The sequence below is a fragment of the Neophocaena asiaeorientalis genome, unplaced genomic scaffold, assembly GCF_003031525.2.
Source record: "Neophocaena asiaeorientalis asiaeorientalis breed wild unplaced genomic scaffold, Neophocaena_asiaeorientalis_V1.1 scaffold44, whole genome shotgun sequence".
NCBI classification, from domain to species: Eukaryota; Metazoa; Chordata; class Mammalia; order Artiodactyla; family Phocoenidae; genus Neophocaena; species Neophocaena asiaeorientalis.
The window spans coordinates 1646757-1667071 of NW_020173678.1; the positions used below are offsets into that span (position 1 = coordinate 1646757).

At 56.6% G+C, this 20315-nt stretch overlaps 1 protein-coding gene across 1 annotated transcript in view; it reads right to left on the reverse strand.

The window, feature by feature from the left end:
- Positions 1-20315, reverse strand: part of LMOD1 (leiomodin 1) — a 32972-nt gene that overhangs the window by 11771 nt on the left and 886 nt on the right. The window lies entirely within an intron of this gene.

Here is a 20315-nt window from a genome sequence, read left to right on the forward strand (position 1 = left end):
TCTTACCCCAATTTTGAACCTTGAGGGATCTTAGCTTAGATCTTTAAATCAGCTGGGATTTATTTTGGAGTATGTTAGGAGGTAGCAATCTAACTTTTTCCCCAAACTTATGTCTGAGTTATGTAATGTCTGGATTACTTTTATGATAAGAAAAAAAAAAAGTTGTTGCAGAAAAAGAAAAGGAAAGAAAATTGTCTTTAGATATTTCAGTTTCATAGCAAAAAAAAGGAAAAAGAAAAACAAAACAAAAAACCAAAACCCCTCAGGTCAGCAGCAGCTAGGAGGGACGGATAGGGCCAGAGATGGGCGTTGATTCCCCATCACGCAGCCCAGCGGCGCTGTGCCAGGACCCACCACGGAGCCTGACCCTTGTCCGGCCTCGTTCCAGCAACTATGAGGTCAGCGCAGTGATAAACATGAGGGCTGCTCAGAGGGCAGGGGGGCTCAGGCGCTGCCTCCCACCCCAGTGTAAACAGTTCATCTTTACCTCCCGGGATGGGGGTGCTTTGTGAACCCGGGACACGGGGCACTTTCTGCTGGCGTCCAGCGCGAGGCCAGGCTGCCTCTGTGTCCGCTTTGCCCTGTGCGTGGAGGGAAGGAGGCCAGCGTCTTCTGGGAAGCAGGTGACGTGGAGACTCGGTGGTCCAGCCCCTGCACCGAACACCTCACCAAACTCTGCCCCTTGGCAGCTTGAGGTCCTCGAGGGCAAAGACTTCGTGTGAAAGAGACGTGAAGTGCTGACCGGGGCAGGACACCTGCCGGCGGGGACAGGGGAGAGTCTGGGGCCCTTGCCCCCTCCTACGAGCTCCAAAAGCCACCCAAAGAAGGGAGGGGCCTGTCTGCGGCCACCGGCATTTCCCTGCAGGGAAGGGGGCGCCAGGTCAGGGGTGGGTCGCGGCTGCACTGGGCCTGCCCTGGCCAGACCCCCGCGGGCGGTGTGAGGCTGGAAGGAACCACCTCCAGGGCAGAAGGAAGGGTGTCTGGTGGATCTCCTCTGCCCCGAAGGCTCAGCGGCAGTGTCTCTGTGGTCCTCAGGGACCTGTCTCTGGCCGCTGGGTCTGGTGACTCAGGGTAGGAAGCTTGTAGCAAACCCCATTTTTGGAGAAACTGGGAAAGCACACGGTAGAAACAAACAAGTTGCTTTGGCCCTCTGCTGTCCGCCGGGCTCGGCTGCCCTGAGCGCCTGCAATTCGTCCCAGGCAGACGCAAGCCAGTGAGTCTGGAGAAGGCTGTAAAGGGCCGCTTAGATGTGAGCGTTTGCCTCCTGTCCCTCCTGCCACCCCTGGGACCTCAGTGGGACCCAGGGAGTGAGATGAGCAGTTTAATAATTTTTAAGTAGCTTGTCTCAATTTTAGTGCTTATAATTATTATAAGAGATCGTTTCCTTCAGTTTTAACATTGCTTTGTCCCAGTTATCCAGGGTTCATATTCCAACTTTCTGTGGCAACTCAATTTTACATAGTATTTTGAAAGGTAATTGTAACGTCCCTGGGTCCCACTGAGGTCCCGGGGTGGCAGGAGGGACACGCCGTCCTCTTGCCCAGCTGTGAGAGGGGGCCTGGCTCTCCCACAGCTCCTCCCGCCTGTTCTGGACAGAGGCCTGGACTCTGCTCTGCCCCAGGCCCCGAGCCCGGCTTCAGGCTTCAAGTCACCATCTTGAAAGGCTTAATTCCTGGACAAGGGGCCTCACACTTCAGTTCTGCACTGGGTCCAGATGATTCTGGAGCCAGTGTCGGGCCGAATAGGGAAAGAGGAGGGAGGATGCAGCGGCAGGCGCCACGTCCCCGGAGCAGACCTGAGATGGTAGCCCCACCTCCCTGCTCCCTCACCTGCCTACCTGACACCTCAGCACCCTCGGCACCGCTGTGCTGGGGCCAAGCTGGTCCCCTGCCCACCTCACTGCCCTCTCCAAGCCACCTGCACCTGCAGCCGGGGCCGTCTCTCGGAAATGTCACCTGGTCAGTGGGGCCAGGCTTTTGGGATGAGCCCCAGACCCCTGAGCAGGCCCACAGGTCCTCGTGACGTGGCCGCTGCCCGCGGCTGTGCCCCGCCCCCTCCTGCCCGCACTCCGGTCACCGTGCAGGACACATGGCCTGGCTGCCTTCGAGGTGCCGTTCATGCCGCCCAGTGTCCTGTCCTCCCCCTGCCTGCCTTACTGTCCTCCTCCCCACAACTTCTCCTCCTCTGCCTCATTCTTCTTTTTTTTTTAATTAAAAAATTTTTTTAATATTTATTTTTATTTATTTGGCTGCATCAGGTCTCAGTTGCAACACTCGGGATCTTTGTTGCGGCACACGGCCTCTTTTGTTGTGGCACGCGGGCTCAGTAGTTACGGCACGTGGGATCTTAGTTCCCTGACCAGGGATGGAACCCGCGTCCCCTGCATTGCAAGGTGGATTCTTAACCACTGGACCGCCAGGGAAATCCCCTCCTCCTTCTTTTTAACTTTGTATTTGGGGAAACTTCAACGGTTCATATAACTAGAGCATAATGACCTCCTGGCAGCTCAGTCATCCCTGTCTGCCCACCTGTGTTTCTCTCACCCTCACATTATTTCAGGGCAAATCCCAGGTATATCGCTTCATGCACAAACAAATCAGTGTGTATCTCTAAAAGACGGCAACTTTTGAGAAAGAGAGCTATGACACTGTTCTCTTACCTAAAAGGTTAATAATAGTTAATTCCTCAGAATGGTCCATCAACATGCAGCCCAGGCCCCGGGCCGGGAGCCCCTCCTGGGTGGCTGCCCCGTAGCCCTCTCTGCGCTGTCCTGGGACTAGATGGTGAGCGGCTTGAGGGCAGGACCGGCCCTTTATTTCTGTCCCCGGCATCTGGCCTGGCCCAGTGCTTTGCATGTAACAAATGTTTGCTGGGATGGAATGAAATATTTCAACCCTACCTATGATGTCCCTACCATGTAGGTTCCAGGGACAGAGAGCTCAGTTCTTCCTGAGGAAGCCAAGCCTTTTTTTTTTTTTGAAGCTGACTCTATGGCAGGAAGCCCTCTGGCTCCGCCCCCAGGGTCCCACGGAACAAGGTCCCCTCCACCTGTTATACTGAGCCCGTCATCCCAGTCTGACCAGAACTTTGTGGATCCTGGTTCTGCTGTTTCCAAGTTCGGACTCCCTCTGGGCCTCAGATAATCCACAGGTCTGGCTGGTGTGCCTCCCAGACCCCCACGCCCGCAGGACAGGGCAGAACGGACGACAGTTCTGCTGGCCTCGGGGACCCCCCACGTTCTAGGCCCCCTGTGCCATCCTGGGCACCTAGCCACCGTGAGGGGTCTCCCGATGCCTCTGGACGGACGGGACCACGGGGATGAGGGACTGCTGGCTCCAGTGCCACCTCCCCAGCTGCTGACTCTTCCTGCACATTGTACCCCAGGAAAATGCCGCACCCGAGCCTCCATCTCCCAGGCCTTGGGCACCTGCAGGTTGTTCTGGAAAGTTCCCTCTTTCATGCTGCGGGGTCGTCACGACTCCCAGAAGCAGCTCCCTTCCCGCAGTTGAGGTCAGGGAGCTGCAAGGGAGCTGGGACCCCCTTGTAGTAGAGCGAAAAGGCTGGATCTTCCCGTTTGAGACACGCTGGTGGGGGAGGGTCAGAGCAGGGGACCAGCCTGAGCACTGAGCTGAGCCTTTAAGCCCCAGGACAGCTGGGAGGCAGGTCTAGTCCTTCCACTGCAGGGAGAGAAGTAGAGATCTAGCTGCGGGGGCGGGGGGACTTCCCTGGTGGCGCAGTGTGTAAGACTCCGCGCTCCCAGTGCAGGGGGGCCCAGGTTCGATCCCTGGTCAGGGAACTAGATCCGACATGCCGCAACTAAGAGTTCACATGCCACAACTAAGGTGCCCGTGCGCTGCAACTAAGGAGGGGGGGGGCCGCAGCTAAGGAGCCCGCCTGCTGCAACTAAGACCCGGTGCAACCAAATAAATAAATAAATAAGTGTCTATGCAGTGGAGGCTGGGCCAGGAGGACATGGGACTGAAGCGTCATCCCAGGGGGCCTCCTTCAGAGGGCTCAACTGGGACAGGAGACAGGCAAGGACTCTCTCAGCGCGAGGGTCAAAACGGGCAAAGCACGGGACTTGTTGGGCACAGGGTGGAGGGGCTGAGACCAGAACCTTGCTCTGGAGCCAGATCACTCCAGACGCCAGAGTTCACGCATGGGCCTCACATGATGGGCAACGGAAATACACACTTTTAGGCAGGAAAGTGACGGTCAGGTTGTATTTAGAGAGACAGCTCTGGCAGGACGCAGGACGTGATGGGATCCCAGACCAAGGCTGACAGTGCCCGCCTTGAGGTGAATTCTATGCTCATTTCTGGGGGACAGTTAATAAGATTTGGTTAAGTGGGGAAAGCCCCCAGGACTTCCAGCTCGGTTGACAGGAGAGATGGTGATGCTTTAAAACCATGACGAGGAGGATGGAGGGAAGGCGGGTGGGAAGTGCGGTGTCGGCGGTTTGGGCCGGGATGATGGTTAAATGCCCAAGGAGCTGGCTTTAGTTAAGACCGACGGCTCAGGAGAGAGACCTGGGCTTGAGACGCAGATCTGGGAGTGGCAGGTGTGCAAGCAACAGTGAAACCACAAGAATAAATACGGCAGGTCTGGAGAAGGAGCGTTGGGAAGACGGAAGGGATTTGAGGAAATCGCCACATTATTTCATGAAATAAACCCGTGTCCTCTGAGGTTAGCAAGACCCCCGTGAGATACACTTCACACCAACTAGGGCGGCTATGATTAAAAAAAAAATAAAAACGTCAGATAATAGCTGGTGTCAGCGAGGATGTGGAGAAACTGGAACTTTCATACACTGCTGGCGGGAATGTAAGATGGTGCAGCCGCCCTGGAGAAGCCTGGCGGTTCCTGAAACAGCCAAACACAGTTACCCTGTGACCCAGCAGTTCACCCCTAGGTCGTATATATACCCAAGGTAAATGAAGACGTGTCCGCACAAAAACTTACACACGCGTGTTCACCGCGGCATTATTCATAACGGGAAAATGCGGAAACAACCCGAATGTCCGTCAGCCGCTGTGGTGTAGCCATAAGAATTAATATTATTCAGCCATAAAACTAATGAAGTGCCACGCTCCAACGGGGATGAACCTTGAAAGCATGATAGGTAGAAGGAGCAGAGCCCAGAGGCCCCGTGCTGTACGGTTCCACGTACGTGAGATGCCAGCCCACGCGGACCCATAGAGACAGAAGGCAGACGAACGGTTGTCAGCGTCTGGGGGGGGCGGGGGCGGGGACCTGGGGAGGAGCTGCTCGTGAGTGTGGGGCGTATTTTGCGGCTGATGGAAACATCCTGGAATTAGATAGTAGAACTGGTGGCACAGCTTTGTGAATTACTAAAAACACCGATGAACTGCACACGTTAAAACGATGAAGTGTATGGTATGTGAATTATATCTCAACGAAAAATGGGAAGATAATTAAAAGAGACCTTGCTCTTTATTACACAATGATGGGAGGTTATACTGAACAAAATCCTATTGTACATACCGTGTTTATCTTCTCTTGCTTTAATTTCTAAAGGATAAAGATTCAATAAAGAACTGAAACTATAAAACGAACCTATGTGCCTGGGACCATCGATGGAACACCGTATTAGACCAGCCCCACCCAATGGAAACATCACGGGAGTTATACCAGCAATTTTAAATGTTCTACTAGCCACATTAATACAAAGGAAAAAGAAACAAGTGAAATGAATTTTAATAATGTGTTTGTTGAAGTTTCAGTGCCCTTGAATTAGAAGGGGCTGAGTCACTAACCCTGCAGATTGAACGTATAAGCACTGACTGAACTTGACCTTGAACCCATCACATCCTTCTGTTCCCAGCGTCCCAAGAATATGCTCACGTGTGCACACACCCAACGCCACGTCAGACTTCCCTCTGTGGAGCTATGCATTCGGGACACACGCAGGAAAGGTTGATGACATGATTTCCTAATAAATCCTGTGGTTTTTTTGTTTTTTTTTTTTTTTTTTTTTGCGGTACGCGGGCCTCTCACTGTTGTGGCCTCTCCCGTTGTGGAGCACAGGCTCTGGACGCGCAGGCTCAGCAGCCATGGCTCACGGGCCCAGCCGCTCCGTGGCACGTGGGATCTTCCCAGACCGGGGCACGAACCCGCGTCCCCTGCATCGGCAGGCGGACTCTCAACCACTGCGCCACCAGGGAAGCCCAAATCCTGTGTTTTTTTAAATAAAAAATACATGTTTGGAGCCCATCTGAAAATCATTTCCACATGTGATCAATGTAAAATTACTAGTGAGCTACTTTATTCTTCCCGATAGGTCTGGGGAGTCTGCGTGACTCACGCTTGGCTACCAGCGGCCACACCTCCAGCTCGTCAGCCCCATGTGGAGGGGTCCCCGTGCCGGATCCCGAGTGACTGCACTTCCCGTGTGGGCCGTTTGCTTCCCTCTGTTTATTCCCATTTGTGATGAGCAATAAAAGCCCTAAATAATAAGGGCTCCTGTGATCCACAAAGACCCTTAGTGACCCAGCGTCCCGGGAGGGGGCGAGTGGAGAGACCACGGCCTCCTCCGCAGCGGCTGCAGGACCTGGGGTGGAGGGGGTGCGGGGTGGCGATTCCGGGGCCGCAGGCTGGGTGAGCGAGCCCTGGGTCTGCATCAGGGAGAAGCCATCCTGGGACCACCGAGGGCAGGGTGGGCCGGGCCAGCTCCCGCCCCAGAGCGCAGAGGGCTTCCGGGTGTAGCACCTGCCCCAGGCGGGTGCACGGCAGGCGTCCGCCACTCAAGGGGGTGCTCAGAAAGGAGGCTGAGAGACAGACTCTTTTTCTGTGAACATGAAGTCAGAAGGAGGCGTTCGAGAGCGTCCCTGGTCACCAGCTGGGTGACCTCCTCAGCCCCAGCTCCTTTGTCTGTCAAGCAGGTTAAAGCCTGTCTACCCCATCTACATTGCAAGGCTGAAGGGAGGGGAAATCAGAAGGCGCCTGCGGGAACCCACAAGCCCGGACAGGCCGGCAAGCGTGAGGTTCCCCTTTGGAGCCTGGACAGCTGGGGCTCGTGGGCGGATGTCCCAGGACGGCAGCTGAGCGCTCACCTGGGTCAGCTGAGCCGAGACACCCTTCCTCTGCTTTTCTGGGGGAGGGAACCGGTACCACGAGGACTTGGTACCTTGGGGCGCCTTTGGGGCAGGGCCTGGGAAGCAGGAGGATGGACCAGCGCCCTCCCCTCCTTGACGTCCTGCCCACACCTGAAATTTCCCAGGCTGGAGACTTGGTTCTCTTTGTCAATAGGAACAACTCTTTCCTCCCAAGTCCGAGGAAAGCCGGGCACACCAGTTCTGCCACGGCGCACGCAGGTGACTGGTCCTGGGGGGGGCGGAGGGCTGCCCTGCTTGGCAGATGTGCCAACATCAGGAACTTGAGCCTCAAGAAGGAGCACGGGTGGCCTCGCGTGTCCCTGTCCCGGGATTAACCATCAGGGAGTCTTTTCTCCCCTTTCCTAGTCGGTCTCGCCCCTCTGGCCACGAGCCTCAGCCTGGAAGTGTGTCAGTGGCTCTGTTTATCATGGGGTTTGGCTTAGTCTCTCTGGGGACAGGCGCCAAAGGCCAGGGGAAGGAGCCTGCGTCTGGGGATCCACTTGGGGACTCGGAAAGTATATTTATTGGAAACCATGTAAGTGTCCAAATATAGGCAAATGGCTTAACCCAGCCATACGATGGACCATAATACCCTCTGAAAACGATGTTCAGGAAGAATTTTTAGTGACGTGGGAAAATGACTACTGTAATACGATAAGCAAATAATAACAACAAGCAGAAATCAGAACGTGTGTGAATATGTGTGTCTGTGCATAACGGTGTCTCAGCTACAAAAGGAAAAGTGTGTACACACGCCTGCACTCAGGAAATGTGACCGTGGCTGACACCTTTAGCTAATAAGACAAAGAATTATTGGCTCTTTTCTCTTTTTCCCCTATGTTTTGCTATTGTCTATAATGAGCCTTATGACATTACAATGATAAATTATTGTTTGAAGGAACAGCACCTCCGTGCTCTGTGTACCACTGTCTCCTCCTGCCTTTAAGGCAAGGATTACAGGGACGGAGAGTAAAACAGAAAGTCTCTCTGACCCCCGACCTGAAGGAACCCTGACCATTGTGACACTGGCGTCTTCAGCATCTGGGTCATCAGTAGACACTTTCCTGGTGATTTAGAAATACATTCTTTCTAAATAATACACAGGGATAGACACGCGGAAGACTCTGCCGTTGGAGTAGGGGAGGTGACCCATCCGGGGGACACTTGGTACGAGGAAAATGGCTTGAAGTCAGCCGGTGTCAAAGGAGATTCCAGGAGATGCCCTAAGGCATCCACTGTATGTACTGAGTTCCTTTCTCCTCTGTATTTAGAATGGGACCAGCTGTTTAGCATCTTTGGGAGAACTGAGGAAACAGTCACTCAATTTTCTGCAGGGCTTGGTTCCCTGCAGAGCCCTGGTGAGAAAAGCTGACCGTTTATCCACAAGGACCTGCTCCCGGCTCTGCTCCGGCCTCACAATCCTGGCTTCAGGAGGGCCGGTGTGCATCTACCTGGGTCAGGACTGGCCCACCCACGACCTTCCCGGTTATCACACCCCCACGTTCAGACCCCCAGCCTCCCCACAGGTGGGCCTGCGACACTGTGACCGGGGCTTTGCTCCCGCTCCAAGGGGAGACCTGCGTGGAGCCAGTTCTCTGCAGGAGCCACGTCACCTTCTCTGGATCTAGAGGCAAAGCCGCAAACTTCTCCAGACATTTTAGGGGAGAAACCAGACCCAGCTGGCTGGGTCTGGAGCTAATCATTAATATGCTCTTTAGGGTGTATCAGGGGGCCCCGAGACACAGGCGAACTTGACTGGTCAGGCTAAAAATGTCAGCCTGTGATCTCAGGTCCCTGGAGAGCCATTTAAGAGAGGATCCAGAGAAGGAAGAAAAATGGAACAAGTTAAAAATGAGTCCTTGAGTCTCGTTCTGTGCGGAACAAACTGAGGGGGAAATACGGCAGTGACCTCTCCCAGCGCTGGGGCCGTAGGGTGCAAACTTGTGGACCGATTTCAGTGGCTGTTTACAGAAACTGGAAAAAACGAATCACTGCCAAATCTCTCTCCATTTGGGGATCTGGACACAAAATCATATTTTCCAGTAGCCTCCGAAGAGCATGGCTGAATAAGTAACTTCCGCAGGTCCAGTCAAGCAGGACGAGAATGGTATTTGCGAACTATTCATCCTCTGTTCATTCAACGTTCAGATGTGTTCTGAGCCGGGCCCTGCACTCACTGCTGGGGAGCGGGGCTGGGTGAGGGTCAGGCCTCGCCCTCTAGACGTGCGGGGAAACACGGGCACAGGCGATGCGGGAACACCGCGCTCCACGTGTGCGGGAAAGTCACGGCTGTCACCGGAGCCGAGCCTCCAGTGGGGAGGATTATCCGGGCTGGCAGGTCAGCACAGGCACAGAGGAAGGAGAGGAAGCCCCTTTGTGGGCCACCGTCAGGCGTAGACGTGGCAAAGGGTGAAAGTCAAGGGGATGAGCGTTAGTAGCCGGGAGTCAGGGAGGTGCTGGCTTGCCCAGGGCGCCCTGGGCCGCCAAGGAGTGTGGGTTGGTGGTGGAAGCCGTGTGGAGCAAGGGGGTCTCGCGCAGGACAGTGTTGGGGTCGAGATTGCATTCAATGATAAGACGCTGGCAGCTCGGGGAGGATGGATTCCACGGGCAGAGGAGGGGGTGGGCGGCGAGGTCATGACGGGCGATCTGAGCGACTGGGGAGGTGGACCGGAGGGGAGGACAGCGCACCAGGGTTCTGTCGCCAAGAGAAGCCGGGACACGGGCAGGGGGGCTAGGTGGCCCCCCTGCTCACCAAACTACAGAGGAGGAGGAGAGGTGGGCCCGGGCTGGGGCGATGGTTCATTTATTTTTGGACTAGTTGAACTTGAGACACTCGAGGAGCACAAGAGGCAAGTGAATGTTCTAGACTCAGAATGGAGATCTAGGCCAGAGGGAGTGGGCGGGCACAGGGGCTGCGGCCAGAGCCCTGGCCACGGCGGTATCTGGACACCAGGGGAAGATGGGGAGGGAGCAGCCGTGGAGGGAAGGAAACCAGCGCGTTGGTCAGGATGCCAAGGGACTGAGGTGGCGTTGGATGGCACAGAGGCGGCACGCGGGACGAGGACTAAAAAGCCAGCCCCCAAGGCTGTCGGTGCAGGGGCCAGGGAGCTGCAGTGAGATGGTGACTGTGGGGCTGCTTCCTGCAGTTTTGTTGTGAAGGAGGAGAGATGGGGCCGGAGAGAGAGCAGGGAGGCAGGCTGAGGAGAGACGGGCAGAGACAGACATGGACAGACAGACATAGACACAGAGAGACAGAGAGACACAGCGGGAGGGACAGAGACAGAGAGACACAGAGGAAGGGACACAGACACAGACAGACAGACACAGAGAGACAGAGAGACACAGAGGGTGGGACAGAGACAGAGACAGAGAGACACAGAGGAAGGGACACAGACACAGACAGACAGACACAGAGAGACAGAGAGACACAGAGGGTGGGACAGAGACAGAGACAGAGAGACACAGAGGAAGGGACACAGACAGACAGACAGACAGACACAGAGAGAGGGACAGAGACAGACAGAGACAGAGAGAGAGACACACACAGAGGGAGGGACAGAGACAGAGACAGAGGGAAACAGAGGGAGGGACAGAGACACAGAGAGACAGAGAGACACAGAGGGAGGGACAGAGACAGAGATGGACAGACAGACAGAGAGACACAGAGAGAGGGACAGAGACAGAGACAGACAGAGAGACAGAGAGAGAGAGACACACACACAGAGAGACAGAGACAGACAGAGAGAGACAGAGACAGAGAGAGACTGACTGAGAGAAAACCGGTGTTTAAGGGAGCAAAGGTTGCAGAGGACACAGGAGAGAACAGGATCCGAACAGTGCCTGGTCTGGAGGAGGGCCGTCTTTTCCGTGCTGAGATGGGAGGGAAGGGGGAAGATTACATACATGGACGCCTACACGTTCTCAGGTAGCAGAAGAGGAATTTGAAGGTATTCCCACCCGAAGCCTTCAAGGTTCTCAGTGAAACCTGGCGCCAGGTCATCTGCTGGCCTGGTGAGGAGAGAGCTGGGACAAGAGCGTTCTGGCTTCTGGAAGAAGAGGGGAACGTGCGGAGGTTTTCCGGGCAGCCTGAGGCCTGGCCGCGGCACCGACGACGTACCCGCCATGTCATTCTCTCCAGGTCTGGGGAGCAGCTGTGGGGCGGGGCACATATGCCAGGGGGTTAGTCTCCTGCCGTCCCGGTGACGAAGGTGGGGGCCGAAGCATGAGAACCGAGGGCAATGCTGAGAATGACCGAGTAAGATAGAAGCTAAAGGGGAAAATAAGCAAAGCCGAAAAGCCTCCGAACACTGATGAGAAGTCTGTCCACGCTGGGGCCAAGGATGGAAGGGGCCACCGTTTCTGGGAAAGTTATAGTCTGGGGGTAGAGAGACCTGACCCGGGCCTCACTGCGGCATCCAGGTCTGAACAGAGCGACGGGTGGGCGTGTGGGAGGGCAGGATGTGTCCCAGGACGTGAAGGCAGGCGGCTGCCCTCAAGGATGGGCCCCAGGAGAAATGACGATGGTGGCTATCACTTACTTAAATGCCTTCTGTTTGCAAATTGCTATGTTAGACATTCTGCAAACTTGTGTGCCCCACCCTCATAGAGACTCCAAATTAGATAGGATCACCTCTATTCACGGGCAAAGAAACGGGAACTTCATTATGTGTTTTCTGTGTGGCAGCAACTCCGCTGACAGGCACATCCCCAACAGAAATGAAATCGTAAGTGCACCCAAAAATGTACAAAAGTGTTCCTAACAGCATGGTTTGTAATATCCCCAAAACTGGAAACAACCCATATGTCTACTAACAGTGAAACGATAAACAAATTATGGCATATTTATACAAGGGGTTACTACATAGCGGTGAAAGTAAAAAAAAACAACAACAAACAAAGCTACGGACAACATGGATGAATCTCACAAACGTAAAGACGCGTGACAGGACACACACTGTGTGACTCTAAATATATGATTTTAAAGGGGCAAGCTAAGCCTGGGGTTAGAAGCCAGGGTTGGGTTCCCGTGGGGACGGACGGGAGGGGCGATGGGGAAGACGCCTGGGGCGGTGCCGTCAACGCACTAGCTCTTGTTCACTTTGTGGGAATTTGGGAAAGTCTGTATTTGTGTTTTGTACACTTTTCTGCGTGTGTTTTATATTTCAATAAAGACGTGTGCTAGAGAAAGCATCCACTCTTGTCAGAGACACGGGTAAGACACGGAAGAATAAGATGAAAGAAAGTAAACCCGGCGAACGTTCGGAGCTCATCTGAGGCTGCGCGGCTGCTGCACCCTCTGGCCGGGAAAGGAACCCCGGGGCCCCTGCTTGGCCTGCAGCCCAGGGCTCGTCCCACCGCCAGCCAGGCCGAGAGGCCCAGAGCCCCCCACCTCCCGCTGGGCACGACGGCCTTGGGGACAGAGGATCAGTGCCCCGGAGTGACAGTCTACTGGGTCTTGGAACAGCTCTGGCAGCTGCTGAAGCTGATGTTCAAGGCTGGGTTTCACGTCTGGGGCGTCTCATGTGTCCCTACCTCACCAGGAAGCACTGAGCCTTTCTCTTGGGACCTGAGGCATAACCTCTGACCTCTGACCCCAGCCTCCCAGCTTCTCCCCTTCAATCCACCCCCGCTTGGCGGGGCGTGTCTTCCCAGAGCAGCCCGGGTACCTGGCCCCATGTGAGAGGCCAAGCTCCCCTCCCCCTCCCCCGACTCGCCTTCCTGATGCATCATGCCCCCCTCCGCGCCCCCCCCCCAGTGTGGGAGGTGAGGCCCCACCGTAGTGTGTCCCGCCATCAAGGTCTCCCTCTCTACTGACCCTCCCCAGTAGCACCGAACACGCTGTCATAGCCCATCTTTTAAACTCCTCCCGTGATCCATGTTTACCTCCAGCTGCTCCCCACTAGAACAAAATGCAGAAAAAACAGAGAGCCGTGTCTGTGTGCTCCATCTGCCGGCCCCGCCATCCTCCTCGAGTCTTAACCTTCCAGAATCTCTCAGCAGGAACAGACGTGGCGCCCCCACCCCCCAGCCATGAGCCCCTTTCACCTGCTTCTAAGAAACGGCTCCGAGCCTCCACCCTCCTCCCCAGCCTCCTTCAGGGCTCCTCCCCCTTCTCCAGCGCCTGAAGCATGGGAGGGACGGAGACTGGTCCTCTGGCCCTGGCTTTTCGCCCACACTCGCTCCCCAAGTGCCTCTTTCAGGCTCAGGGTTTTCAGCATCACCTCCACACTTCGGGCTCCCAAAAGGGCTCTCGCCGCTGAGCTCCAGACTCGCACCTGCGACCCAGCGCTCCCCGTGGGGCTGCTAAGCTCCGCAAGCATTCTGCATCTGCTCAAATCCCCTGCTCACGTCAGTGAGCGGCGCCAGATATACCCACAGCTCAGGCAGGACGGGTCACCTCACTCCTCTCTTTCCCCCGAAACGTCAGCCAGGCCTGGCTGTGCTGCTGTGAAGTATCTCCTGAATCTGACCACTTCTCAATCCTGTCCTCCTGCCCTCTGTGCGTCCCACCGCTGGCACAGCAATGGGTCCTTGCATTTGATTTTATTTCTCATGGAAAGGCATTTTATTTTAAATATAGCAGTGTGTACATTTCCTTTTGAAAACGGAGATCAGACCACATCTCTCCCCTGCTCAAAATGCCATCCCACCCTGCTTGGAATAAAACTCCAAGCTCCCACTGCTGCCCTGTAAGGCCCCGCATCACCTGAACCCGCCCCGTATAACCTGAACCCACCCTGCATCACCTGAACCCCGCCCCGTATAACTTGAACCCGCCCCGTATCACCTGAACCCGCCCCTGTATCACCTGAACCCCGCTCTGTATCACCTGAACCCGCCCCGCCTCACCTGAACCCACCCTGCTTCACCTGAACCCAGCCTACTCCTGGCCTCATCCCCCCTCGACTGCTCCAGTTACAGGGCCTGGCTCGCCCTCTGACAGGCTACACCTGCTAGCACCACAGGCCTTGTGTTTGCTGTTCCTTCTAGACCGTCCAGTGGCCGATCCCTCAGTGCATCTCAGACCTGCTCCCACGTCGCCTCTGGGCAGTGTTTTCCCTGACCCCTGGTAGGAATCTCTCCCTACCAAGACCATTGGTTATATACTCTTTCCTGAAACTAGGTTATTCTTCTTTGTAACAAACAGATGTTACATGTGACGTGTGTATATGGTCTCTGTGAGTATTATCTGTCTCACCCACTAGAATGTGAGCTCAGGGCCAAGAGCCTCTCTGTCTTACTACTGTCTCCTAGCGTTTAGAAACTGCCTGTTGGGAACTCACGAAATAGCTGGAGAATCAATGATTTAGTGGAATCCGCCTCCCTACTTAGAAACACAAACATGATCCGTGAACCCTGCCTAAAAAGAGTGAAGGCGGGACAGGGCTCAAGGCCCCACCTCCAGGCCCCCAGCCCCCAGCCTGCCAAGTGCCTTCTCTCCTTTGGCCACGCTGCATGGCAGGGCATGCAGGATCCTAGTTCCCCGACCAAGGATTGAACCTGTGCCCCGAGCAGTAGAAGCTCGGAGTCTTAACTACCGGACCTTCAGGGTCAGGGAAATCTCCCTGCCACAGGCCTTCCGTGCCCTTGCCTAAACCTCACAACTGCCCTATGGTGGGCTTTACTTCCATCTCGTGGATGGGCATCTTGGGCTCCGAAAGGCAAAGGGACGGGGTCTGAATCCAGGTCCAGCTGCCTCTGGAGACCCTGTTCTGACCTCCAGACTCGCTACCTTCTGCGCCAGGGATGTTCTACTTTTCAGGTCAGGACGGGGTCCCGCTGGCACTGATGCGACAGCCTGAAGGGGCTGTGGACCCTCCTGGGGGAGGCAAGAGGCGGGTGGGAGGGAGAGGGCGTGGGGCAGGAGGCCATTCTATTCCTAGCAGTTTGTAAACAGCCTCGGGATGACCAGCTGGTCTTCTCTGCCGGGGACCCCGGAGACCAGGAGGGTTCACAGGCCCGAAACCTCCCCCATCTCCCTTCCCCCAGCAGCGTCCAGCCCTGTGCCTCAGCCCTTGAGCCTGGGGGTAAAATAATTAGGCAGAGGCTAGAAGAAACCAGGCCACGGGATGGGGGTGGGGCAGGAAGTAATTAAACTCCCCCTGCCTCCCTCTTTACTGAACTCTCCGCCACTCTCCCCGCATCCATCCAGTCCTCACTCCCACCCGCAGTAGTTTTTAACCTCATGAGAGATTAAGAAGATCTGGCGAATACCCACGCATGAAGTCTGCAGGATTCAGGGAGAGGAGGGCAAGGTCCCTGTGCCACTTTCAGCACCTGGTCCAATTCAACCTCACAGTAACCCTCCAAGGTCACCTGACAGGTAGCGTGGTCGACTCAGGAAGCCACGTTAATGAGGCCTTTGGTCCAGATGGTCCTCAGCACCGTGAGTGTGCTTCCTTCCTGAGAGGACTCGCTGAGTTCTCTAGCTCGTAAGGGACAGGAGCTGGGTCACACCTGGACACCTCGGGCGGGGCTCCCCCCACCCGCGTGTCCTGGGCCAGCAAACTGTGGGGGGACAGACCCCGAATTCAGAGCCGTCTTCCTTCTCCCGTTATGCCAGGAGAGGTCTGGTAAACAAGCTCAGGCTGGTCTGGAAAGGCTATTCCTGTTTATCCGACTTGGCAGGCATCGAATATCAACTACCCCCCTACCCCAGATGTCTGACACAGATGCTCCAGTCTCTTGGGTGGAGGGAGAGGCTGATGGGAGCAGATGGTGGGTGCGGGCTCTGGCCCCACCCTTGCCCCTTCCTGCCTCAGCCTGGGGACCCCGCCCCCAGCCTACCTGATCTGGTAGCAACCTCCCCTTGGTCGGTGGGATGCTCATCCCAGCCCCGCCCACCCAGCACTGCTGCACTTTCTGCGTGTTTGGGTCTCCAGGGTCCTGCCTCCCTGCCCGCCCGGCCCATCCAGCCAAGCTGCGTCCCTGCTGCCTCGCTGAGGAGACGGCAAGCGCCCAGGGGCAGCCCACTGAGCATTCTATGCATCCAGAAGAACCTATATAATACGTGATTAAGAACAGCAACTAAGACAAACACACGTGGATCCCACCACCTAGTTTAAGAAGTGCACTTGGGCTTCCCTGGTGGCGCAGTGGTTGAGAGTCCGCCTGCCGATGCAGGGGACACGGGTTCGTGCCCCGGTCCGGGAAGATCCCACATGCCGCGGAGCGGCTGGGCCTGTGAGCCATGGCCGCTGGGCCTGCGCGTCCGGAGCCTGTGCTCCGCAACGGGAGAGGCCACAACAGTGAGAGGCCCGTGTACCGCAAAAAAAAAAAAGAAGTGTGGTTTTTCACACTCCGGATGGACAGAGGCAGCTTTCAGATCCAGGGTGGGATTCTGAGCTGGCCGGGCCATCGCCGGTGCCCGCTGGTGTCTCCCCATCACCTCTCCTGCCCACTCCGCCCGGCCTCCGGGGCTATTCTGGTTGTGTACCCATTGGGGTTAATCTCCTTAAGCAAGGAGCCATGCCGCCCAGTGCACACGGCAAAGGGCAATGGGACCTGCTGGTACTTCTGGGCTCTTCCGCTTTCCCGTCGCTGCGGGGAGACCGCAGATGCTGGGCCGGGAGCTGAGGCTGCGGGGGCAGGGGCCACAGGGAGCTCAGAGGCTTTTTGGGCCCAGCAGCTACTGGCTTGTGGAGGTTCTCGAGTTTTCCCCGAGGGAGAACCCAGAAGGGCGTCCTCCACCCCGGCTGAGCTGCCCTTGCTCCTGCCTGGGCACAGGTGCTAATCCCAGCCCCCGGCAGGCCAGGGAGGAGGATGGAGAGGCAGGCGGGAGGCCTTCTTTCCCACTTGGGAAGGAAAGAGAACACACGGCTGACCCGCTGGGATCCGGTTCCTGAAACCTGAGCCACGACGACGGTTTCACTGAACCCTTGGCTACACACCTGCCAGGGCCGTCTTCCACCTGGGCGGGAGGACCGGGATGGCACACACTGGCCGAGGGCTCTGCCTCTTTACGGGGAGGGAGGGGAGCCAGGGGTCAGCTCTGTCAAGACCACCCTGACCCCTGCTCACCAGGCTGAGCTAGCACGTGTTCCCCAGAACCACACCAGCTGCACAAGAAAGCAGACTCGGCAACAATGTGACGGGAGGGCAGGATGGGTCGGGACGGGGTTGGCACAAGCGGCGTTGGAGGCCTCAGATCAGGCAAGGTGCCTGACACTGCCAGGGGCAGGGAAAGTCAGGGAAGACTCCCTAGAGGAAGTGGTACCTGAGACCCAAGGACAGATAGGAGCTGACCTGGAGGAAGCAGGGGGTGGGGAAGAAGCAGAGCGAGGTCCCTTCCACAGCGAGACCCCCCCCAGTCTGCATATGAACCTTGGGGACCCTGCCCCAGGAAGAGCCAGAGTTTAGCACCCACACTGGGCCCGCCTTCCACTCTTGTCTCTACGTATTAAATACAAAACCCACACTGGGCCCGCCTTCCACTCTTGGTCTCTACGTATTAAATACAAAACCTACACTGGGCCCGCCTTCCACTCTTGGTCTCTATGTATTAAATACAAAACCCACACTGGGCCCGCCTTCCACTCTTGGTCTCTATGTATTAAATACAAAACCCACACTGGGCCCCCCTTCCACTCTTGTCTCTATGTATTAAATACAAACAAACAGCATTTTACTATGGAAGATCTGAAACATAGACACAGAAGTAGAGAGATGAGTATAATAGCACAGTGTGGACTCACCGCCAGCTTCAACACGTCAGCAACTGTCTACCAGCGGACGGTCTCACGTCATCTATACCCTGCCCACTCCCCCCGGCCTCAGTACTTTAAAGCAAATTCCCTAATCCTAGCAGGTTTTTTCCCATAAGTGTTTTAGTGTCCGCATCTAAAAGATAAGGATCCTTTAACAAGTATGCCCACGGGCTTCCCTGGTGGCGCAGTGGTTAAGAATCCGCTTGCCAATACAGGGGACACGGGTTCAAGCCCTGGTCCGGGAAGAGCCCACATGCTGTGCAGCAACTAAGCCCTCGAGCCACAACTACTGAGCCCACGTGCCGCAACTACTGAAGCCTGCGCGCCTAGAGCCTGTGTTCCGCAACAAAAGAAGCCACAACAATGAGAAGCCCAAGGATCGCAACGAACAGTAGCCCCCACTCGCCGCAACTAGAGAAAGCCCGCGCGCAGCAACGAAGACCCAACGCAGCCAAAATAAATAAATTAATTAAATAAATACAAAAAAAGACAAAAGTGCGCCCATCGAGTCAGGTGACGCCGGCTCCCTACTCTGCTTAGAGGCGGCTCCGGCACCGCCCTCCCAGCCCCATGGCTCCTGGGCTTCTTGACCCAGAGAGCCAACACGCTGGAGCTGCAGTTTTGCCTCCGAACCAGCCCGATGGAGTCGATGAAGTCGATGAGGCGGATGCCCCAGCCTCACTGCGGGGATGAGGCGACCAAGGCAGGTCATAGTGCGGGACTCTGGTCCTCACACCACGTGTTTCAAAGCAGAGTTCGTACCAGGCTCGAGTTTTGCTAAGGGTGCTGACGAAGCCGCGTCCCCGGGTTTGTGCCCCCTCCCCAGGTGACACAGGTGACTCTGCCCACGGCCCGGGAGCCACCGAGCTGCATGGGCCCCCGGCCTGGGGGAGGAAGCGGTGTGGGGTGTGGAGGACCGACAGGCTCTCTCCAAGGGAAAAGGCCTAGGGGTGCCTTCCCCACAGGCGTCATGTGTCCCCTGACTCGGGCTCTGCCTGCGAGACAAGTGTCCACCTGGTGCTAACCGGCCGGCCGGGAAGGAGGCCTGTGAGGGTGAGCCCCTCACACGCTCTGCGGCCTGAACGCCTTGCTTTGAGATCAGGAGTGTTTCCTGCTTGCGTTTCACCTCCGGGGACCTTCGCAGCTGCGGGCTCAGAGCCTGGGGACTGGGTGCCAGGGGTCCAGTGGGGCGTTGACAGAGGTGCCAGCCCCCGGGGAGTGTCTTGCTTCCTTCCGTGTGTCCCAACAGCAAGTCCCCGCATCCTCTCATTTCCCATCGAGGTGGTAGTATCTACCCAGCGTGTCAGAGCTGCACCTGGACCTTGCCCACAGGATAATAAACGATAACTGACCTAAAACGCTACCGCGATGTTAGCTCCCAGTGCACAGCTTAGTGATTTGATATTTCTGTGTGTCACGAAACGACCCCTACCCTACCAGGGTTCTGGCAAAGCTTTAAACACAGGCCGGGTGGCAGGGGCAGGCCGGGCGCCAGCCCCCCACTTGCCCCAGCCTGCCCCTCTGCTGTTGCTTCCCAACCTTGAGGGGCCACGCGTGCCCACCGGCGGGCGCTGCGGCTAGTGTCCCCGCCGGACGCCTCGCAGGAGTTTCAGGTGATGGCGCACAGGGAGGTGGCCGGCGAGGTCCAGGCAGGGGGGTGGGGAGGCGGCACACAGCAGAGCAGTCTCCCCAGCAGACACTCCTGACCTGGAGGAAGGGTGTCTGCGGAGTCGTCCTCCGGCCGAGGCCAGGCTTCTTTGTCCCAAGAAAACCCACAGATGAGCGCACGGCAGAAACCCGGGAAAACCCAGAAAGCCGCTTTGCTTAAGCCCATCCTAGAGGTGCGCAGACGCTTCCCCAGCGGTCACCCCTGCCCCTCCTCTGTCCCCTCCTGGTGGCAAAACACCTGGTGGCTGGGAAAGAGCTTCATCCCCCAGCCAAGGGGCCTTACCCCCAAAAGGGGGGCTGCTCCCTCAAGAGGCTCCTCCAGAAAGTGCAGACCCCACCTCCCCTGGGAATGAGACGGACAGAAGCTGTGGGTGAAGGTGCAGACCTTGGCCTGTCTCCACTGCCCTGGGAAGCCCATCTGACCAGCTGCCTCACACAGTCCACATGCCACGAGATGCCCAGAGGCCTTGAAAGCGAGCTGTTCTCCACAAGGACTGGACTGCAAGCCCAGTCTCCCTTCCTGCCAGGAGGGTGGGATGAATGGGAAGGAAAAAAGCCAGGTGTGGGCATCCGGGTGGAGTCAACCCGACAGTGACCACCCCAAGGGCGTCCCCTCCAGCTCCCAAGTCGCTAGCAGCCCCGCGTGATACGTGGGTGCAGGTCCCCCCAACACATCCGACCTCTGCTTCATGAGACAGCAAATAGGGGTAAGGGGCTCACACGGCCAGTTCAGAGGATGACAATCGGTGCTGAAACATTAAATCCTTTGCCAGCGAGAACTCTTCTAAGGAAAGAGCAACCTCATCGCGGCGTCGGGGTCTCCCCC